This window comes from Sinocyclocheilus grahami, unplaced genomic scaffold (assembly GCF_001515645.1).
Source record: "Sinocyclocheilus grahami isolate Dianchi unplaced genomic scaffold, SAMN03320097.WGS_v1.1 scaffold96.1, whole genome shotgun sequence".
NCBI classification, from domain to species: domain Eukaryota; kingdom Metazoa; phylum Chordata; class Actinopteri; order Cypriniformes; family Cyprinidae; genus Sinocyclocheilus; species Sinocyclocheilus grahami.
Window position 1 is genome coordinate 679989 of NW_015505275.1, and position 8647 is coordinate 688635.

Consider the following 8647-nt stretch of genomic DNA (forward strand, 5'->3'; position numbering starts at 1 on the left):
ATACAGGTGCATCTCGATAAATTAGAATGTCATGGAAAAGTTTTTTTTTTTTCATTTATTTCAGTAATTCAACTCAAATTGTGAAACTCGTGTATTACATAAATTCAGTGCACACAGACTGAAGTAGTTTAAGTCTTTGGTTCTTTTAATTGTGATGATTTTGGCTCACATTTCACAAAAACCCACCAATTCACTATCTCAACAAATTAGAATATGGTGACATGCCAATCAGCTAATCAACTCAAAACACCTGCAAAGGTTTCCTGAGCCTTCAAAATGGTCTCTCAGTTTGGTTCATTAGGCTACACAATCATGGGGAAGACTGCTGATCTGACAGTTGTCCAGAAGACAATCATTGACACCCTTCACAAGGAGGGTAAGCCACAAACATTCATTGCCAAAGAAGCTGGCTGTTCACAGAGTGCTGTATCCAAGCATGTTAACAGAAAGTTGAGTGGAAGGAAAAAGTGTGGAAGAAAAAGATGCACAACCAACCGAGAGAACCGCAGCCTTATGAGGATTGTCAAGCAAAATCGATTCAAGAATTTGAGTGAACTTCACAAGGAATGGACTGAGGCTGGGGTCAAGGCATCAAGAGCCACCACACACAGACGTGTCAAGGAATTTGGCTACAGTTGTCGTATTCCTCTTGTTAAGCCACTCCTGAACCATAGACAATGTCAGAGGCGTCTTACCTGGGCTAAGGAGAAGAAGAACTGGACTGTTGCCCAGTGGTCCAAAGTCCTCTTTTCAGGTGAGAGCAAGTTTTGTATTTCATTTGGAAACCAAGGTCCTAGAGTCTGGAGGAAGGGTGGAGAAGCTCATAGCCCAATGTCTTGAAGTCCAGTGTTAAGTTTCTACAGTCTGTGATGATTTGGGGTGCAATGTCATCTGCTGGTGTTGGTCTATTGTGTTTTTTGAAAACCAACGTCACTGCACCTGTTTACCAAGACATTTTGGAGCACTTCATGCTTCCTTCTGCTGATCAGCTTTTTGAAGATGCTGATTTCATTTTTCCAGCAGGATTTGGCACCTGCCCACACTGCCAAAAGCACCAAAAGTTGGTTAAATGACCATGGTGTTGGTGTGCTTGACTGGCCAGCAAACTCACCAGACCTGAACCCCATAGAGAATCTATGGGGTATTGTCAAGAGGAAAATGAGAAACAAGAGACCAAAAAATGCAGATGAGCTGAAGGCCACTGTCAAAGAAACCTGGGCTTCCATACCACCTCAGCAGTGCCACAAACTGATCACCTCCATGCCACACCGAATTGAGGCAGTAATTAAAGCAAAAGGAGCCCCTACCAAGTATTGAGTACATGTACAGTAAATGAACATACTTTCCAGAAGACCAACAATTCACTAAAGATGTTTCTCTTATTGGTCTTATGAAGCACTCTAATTTGTTGAGATAGTGAATTGGTGGGTTTTTGTTAAATGTGAGCCAAAATCATCACAATTAAAAGAACCAAAGACTTAAACTACGTCAGTCTGTGTGCATTGAATTTATTTAATACACGAGTTTCACAATTAGAGTTGAATTACTGAAATAAATGAACTTTTCCACGACATTCTAATTTATTGAGATGCACCTGTATATATGTGTGCGTGTGTGTGTGTGTGTCTGTGTGTGTGTGTGTGTGTTTGAGCGAGAAAGAGAGACACGAGTAGCTCATCCTAACGTAATCATTTCTCAACTTAATCTCTGTGTAACAACGTTAGCTCTGGTCTGGCAGAGAAAGTTAAATATTCACGATACAAGGCAATCTACTCAGTGTTCAAACAAAGTGCCCTGCCAAGTTCAGCCATGTATGTAGAGACACGCTGAGGGAGAGAGAGACAGAGAGATTGTGAGCGGGAGAGAGAAAGGATCTATTTTATTATTCACATAAGGCATAATAAACCAGGGCTGCTCGGTTAGCACTTAAACTCCCAGCACTTTAGTGGTTATCCTTAATGCGACAGCACTGATTTGAGCACATCCTATTAATAGTCCAAGGGTCTCATCTTAATGCCAGGATCCATGTTAATAAGTACCTGTAAAAAGCTATTAATAGATGCACATCTCTTTTATGGAAGCCTGTTGGATTTAACGACACATTCACGTGTGTGTTTTACAGTAAGTGTGTGTGCGTAGCTTCAATATATGAGCTCTGAGGTGTGTGTGTGTGTGTAAGGCTTGATCTCTAGCTGTGGGCCCTGGTGTGTTCAGGCTCCAGGATGCTGGCCTAGCAGGAGGGAGTGAGACATGGATATTTAATGGCCAGGGACACAGATGCCCTTCACCAGAAAACCTCCTAGCCTTTGATTCCCACACATTACTGCCTAATGGAAAACAAGACCAGCGTTTATGCTTATCAAGCATAATTAAAACAGGCCAGTTAGTCTACAAGTCCAGCAGGACTCATCCACTTCAGTGATGGGATACAAGATTTCTACATGGTTATAGATCTTCCCACATAAGCAAAAACTTATATTTTTGTGAATATCAAATGAATAGATTAAAATTTGATATTTGAGACATATGATGTTCAAACGGTGCTACAGACACATATTTGTAAGAGATTAATTCCAGTCATTATTGCAAAATAAATTCTCATTGGATGAGGCTATACTTAAATACACTGGTATTCAAAAGTTTGGAGTCAGTAAGAAATTCATATTTTTATTCAGCAAGGATGGATTATATTGACCTAAATTGGCAAGAAAGGCATTTACATTTTTACAAAAAAAAAACACAAAAAAAAAACACATGAAATACATGTATCATGGTTTTCACAAAAATATTAAGCAGGACAACTGTTTTCAACATTGATAATAAATAAATGTTTCTTAAGCACCAAATCAGCATATTAAAATTATTTCTGAAGGATCATATGACTCTGAATTTGAGTAATGCTTCTGAAAAATAAGCTTTGCCATAACAGGAATAAACAACATTTTAAAATAAATTAAAATAGAGTGAGCATAAGAGACTTCTTTCAAAAACATTACAAAATCTTACAGACTGATATGACAGGAATTAGCACAGTGTAGGAAACTGGATCGCAGGGACAAGAGTCAAATATACAGTTTAATATACAGAGATATCCAACCACAGAATGCAGCAACTGACCGGTCAGAATCAAGCATTCTAGAACCATTCACTAATTTCAGTAAATCTTGAAAAAGAACTTTTAAAAATCACTACCTACTTATGCCATTTTTTTAGGACAAACAAACAAAACAAAAAACTGTAAAAAAAATATAGTGCGTATGTAGGTATATATGTATGTATAGTATAAATACAATAAATACAAGTACAATTAATTCAATATAATACTATTTTTTACATAGAAAGACAAATAAACAGCTTATAAAAAGACACCATAGATCAAACAAATTAATAAATCATGTGAATGTGAAACATGATGACAACGTTAAAATATGGTGGTCATGTCTGTATATTCCAGCCAATCACAAGGCTGGGGCATATAAACACACTCAGTATCTTCCAGCAACCCTCCACCACCCCGACTCAACCTTTAATTTCATAATTAGGTCCGGTGGGGGAACTTGAGGGAGTCTGGAATGAGTCTCATGCTCAAGTCAAGCCTGTTTATCCTTTTCCTCATACTTAATTTATATTATTATCAAATGGACATGCTGACTTGTGAAATCAAAGGAAGAATGTCATGTCCTTAGCCAGGCAAGAAGAGTTATTATTAAATTGGTTTATTTAAATTCAAAAGAATTTAACAGTGCTGAAATTTCAACAGCATAAGGTGACACTTATAGACTCAAATATCACACAGTAAAACGGTCCTATTGTTTTAAATACCTTATGCTTCCGCCTCTAAGTGCAATACAGGAATGTGTGTGTGTGTGTGTGTGTGTGTGTGTGTGTGTTTGTGCGCACCTCTGTGTTGGGCAGGTGTGTTTAAAGAGGTGTGTGATTTCACTCTCCATATTTTGACACCTACATCTACATCTAAATAACATCTATACAAAAGAACAAAAATACACTCATGCAAGCAATCACCCAATTTATTTTTGTTCTGATCCTGTATCTCCTTTGTTATGAATCTCTTTGAATCACCTGACTTTAATTTCTAAGGACTTATTCAGACTCAAATAAAGCAGCAAACCACTCCAGAAACATCACTCTCAGTGCCAAAGACATCTACAATTCCTCAAGACACTTTTATAGGCGTTTAAACGAGGAAGGTGGGCCACACGCACTCACACACTGTATATGACACCAGAGTTGTTTTGGACTGCTGGGGTATTGTTTTGTCTGCTACTCATGATAAGGGTAATTTGTTTGGTAGGTTTAAAGAGGAGAGATAATGTCACTGTAATGAGAAGGCTGACTGAGGAAATGTACAGTGTGGCAGAGAGGTAATTTGTAAAGATAGCCCACATTCTGTCAGCGGTTGAGAGGAGGAGCTGGCTCTGCGAAGAGCTCTGTGAAATGAATGTATGGGCTTAGCTTGCACACACACACACACAAAGACAAACAAGCACACTAAAGATCATCAGAGGTAATGGATTCTTCAGTGTCTCTCTTTCCTCAAAATGTCTTCATACATACAGTATAGTATAGCATAACTTTTATAACTCTATTCTTTAAAGAATCATGAAAAAATAGCACAGTTTCCACCAAAAATATCAAGCAGCACTTTTTTCAACTTTGATAATTGAAAAAAATGTCTATTGAGGGCCAAATCAGCATATTAAAATGATTTCTGAAAGATCACGTGGCACTGAATATGGGAGTAATGACATTTGCCATCACAGGAATACTAAAGTTATTTAAAATATATTAAACTATAAAATTGATATTTTAATGGTAAAACTATTTCACAGTATTACGGTTTTACTGTATTTTTGATTAAATAGATGCAGCCTTGGTGAGCATAAGAATTCTTTCTTTCTTTCAAAAAATAAGCACTTGGTTTATAAAAAAAGAAAGAAGAGAAAAAAACTAATCATAGTAGCCATGGAAGTTTCCATAAATAAATAAATAAATAAATCATAAAAGGTTGTGCATAGCTGCATAGCAAAATTACAGCAGCACTGTCAGATTAGATGTATTAGAGCTTGTGCATGTGTGTTTGTTTATGGCTGTTTATTGCTACAATATATGCATTTCATCATAATCATTACTCTTACACAGGAGACTCAATGATACGCATGTCAGGGGCCTCTGAAACTGGCTGGTACATTGGGGGTATCTAACATAAAACTGACTATTGTATTTTACGTAAAAGACCAAGAGCTATTGATCACCTCCTGCCTGTCATAACAAGGAATAGACTTAACAATATAAAATAAACAGATTAATTAAATAATCCAATTACAAATAATTTCAAGCTTCAAAAGAACACAAAATCACCAAAAAAAAAATCAACATTGACTTGACTGAAATGTCTGTTCCATACGCAAATCTGTGTACTGCAAATCTATCATATGGCTTTAGAAAACATAGAAAACAGAACATGAGTCATATGGACAATTCATTTAAATTATAGATTGGTGCAAGTGTTTTTGCTTTTGTTTTTTGGGCTTCCTTTTTTCCGTCCACAGCAGATTTTGCGGTAAAAATTCCCATTAGAGACAAAAGAGCTTTATACACGTACTGTAATGCGAGAGCAACTGAGAAAAGATCCATCTCAATGTGCGGATTCAAACACACAATTAATAATCGCTGTTACCGCCACCCGCCTACCGCTGACCGCACTGGAGCAAAAACAAATGTTGCGAAAGGCACATCGGCTCCCTCATTAATTTGAGAGTAGGGTCATTACTTGTTTGAGGCAGAGTGCATTAGTCGTGTAGACAGGAAGGAGCAATGATGCGGCCCACCGCCGTCGGGGGATGAGGACGTTTTTTCCCGTTTTTTAAGCCTAGACAGGAAGTCGGGGGTGCAGATTTTACAAGGAACGGTCAAGTATGACCTTACGAGCCAAACTCCCCTTGCATGAGGGGTGTAATGGAGGGGTGCAGTTGATAGGGTGTCTTGAATTTTATTTATTTAGAAATTGGGAGCGTACCCAATTTTTCTTAATTGAATTCCCAGTATAAGCTGTTTAAAAAAAAAAACTAACCTCGTTAAAATTATTGACAGGGCAATGAAATAAATATCAATGGGCATGTGGAGGGAGTAAGGAGGGTTCAATCCATGGATTAAAAAAATCAAATAATAACATGTCATACTCATTAAAGTAAGTCCCCCTCTCTCTCTTTCTCCTTCTCTATCTCTCTTTCTCTGTTCTTAGCAAATTAGGGAATAATGTGAAAAAATGCTTAGCACACGAGAAAGCGAGCCCATGCAGACAGGGAAGTGGGTCCCTTGAGGGTGCCACCGAGCCCCACATACATAAATCTAAAGCCAGATGCAAACAATCAATTTTCAATTTTAATTATTTACCATGCCCTGCCAGATAGAGGCATTCATTTTCCTTCTCTGTCTGGATTAAAAATAAAAAATTATGAGATTAATATTTGGCAGAGTGGGCAGAAAAGGTTTTCCCTCATCCAAAAATTTTATTAGTACCCCTTTTATGCTGTGTGACCGGCATGCTGAACACAGCAATCGATAACTTAATAAATTCTCACTGACCCCCTCAGTTGGCCCCATGTTTATACATTCACACACACACACACACAGGTTTGTTTTTGTGAAAAGTGGGGACATCCCATAGGCTTAATGGTTTTTATACTGTACAGACCGTATATTCTATTGCCCTTTACCAACCCTATCCCTTACAGAAAACTTTGTGCTATTTCAGATTTTCAATACACTCCATTCTGTGATTTATAAGCGTTTTGAAAAGTGGCGACATGGGGTAATGTCCTGAAAAGTCACCTTCTCCTTGCAATACATATGTCATACCTTTGTCATTATACAAATCTATGTCCTCATTTGTCACAAAAACGTGCACACACACACACACACACACACACATACCTGCAAAGTCCTTCTAAATCAACAACATTCACACACAACTTCAATACTACTAGCTCTCTTACGAAACTGTTATTTTTGCTATGATTTAGCTAGTGATAGCTAGTGACAAAAAATGATGACCCTCCTTGACCCCTAACTAACATTCTGAAATATTTCCTTAGCACTGAAGCAATCTCATATTCATGTGCACAAAAAAAGTGTGAAGTGATATTCAAGTTTTCTAATGTTTAACGAAAGCTAAACAGAGTACAACAGACCACAGAGACAATTTAAAAGTTTAACTTCTTTTAAAGGGGTCATATGATGTTGCTAAAAAGAACAGTATTTGGTGTAATGAAATGTGTTTATGCGGTTTAAGGTTAAAAAAACATTATTTTCCACATACTGTACATTATTGTTTCTCCTCTATGCCCCGCCTTTCTGAAACGTGTCGATTTTTACAAAGCTCATCGGTCTGAAAAAGCGAGGTGTGCTCTGATTGGCCAGCTATCCAGTGCGTTGTGATTGGCCGAATACCTCAAGCGTGAGACAATCTATATTTTCTGTATATAGATTAGTTTTTTTGTTTTTTTTAAAGAAGTCCCTTGTGCTGCATTCATTTAATCAAAAATACAGAACAGTAACACTGTAAAATATTATTACATTTTAAAAATAAATGTTTTCTATTTTAATATATTTACAGTTTTTTCTGTAACTGCAAAGCTGAATTTTCAGCAGTCAGTGTCACATGATTCTTGAGAAATCATTCTGATATGCTGATTTTGTGTCTTATTATTATTAGTCGAAAATGGTTGCACTGCTTAATGAAGTAAGCTTTTTTAGGATTTTTTGATTAACAGACAGTTTGAAAAACAGCATTTACTTGAAATCCTTTCTGAATAACAGTATTTCATTCATTAAAAGAAAAACAAAACAAAAATCTTACTGACCTCAAACTTTGATTTTATTTAAAGGGGTCATATGATGTTGCTAAAAAGAACATTATTTGGTGTATTTGGTGTAATGAAATGTGTTTATGCGGTTTAAGGTTCAAAAACGCATTATTTTCCACATACTGTACATTATTGTTTCTCCTCTATGCCCCGCCTTTCTGAAACATGTCGATTTCTACAAAGCTCATCGGCCTGAAAAGCGATGTGTGCTCTGCTTGGCCAGCAATCCAGTGCATTGTGATTGGCCAAATACCTCAACCGTTGATGACAGACATGACAGAAATGTTACACCCCTTACCATATTGTGATGCCCTGTCCAGCCGGAGAGACGAGACAAAAACATTAAAACCCATTATAAACTAGGCATTTGTTGCATCCAGTGGGGACATAATTACGGATTATAATGACTTATACTGTCTTTTTACGCGTTGCGTTGCATCTTGCCGCGCCGCATAACATTAAACAATGTCTGCATTTGTGATCGGAGAAATGACAAACAACAAGTGCTACTCTACACTGGCCAAAAAACTCGCGTTTGAATCGTCAGTGGCAAATTTCTTAAATATAAAAAACGTACTTACAGTCTGTGAGTCAGAATAGCCAGCATTGTAGTCTACTCTACCAGGATCAGGAAACAGTCCTCCATAAAATGCGCTGGATACATCTGAATATTTGGGTTAAAATGTTCTGGAACAGTGCTGTAAATACAACTTAACCACTGATTTCTAGTCGTGTCCTCTTTTGGAAGGCCAAACAAAGTA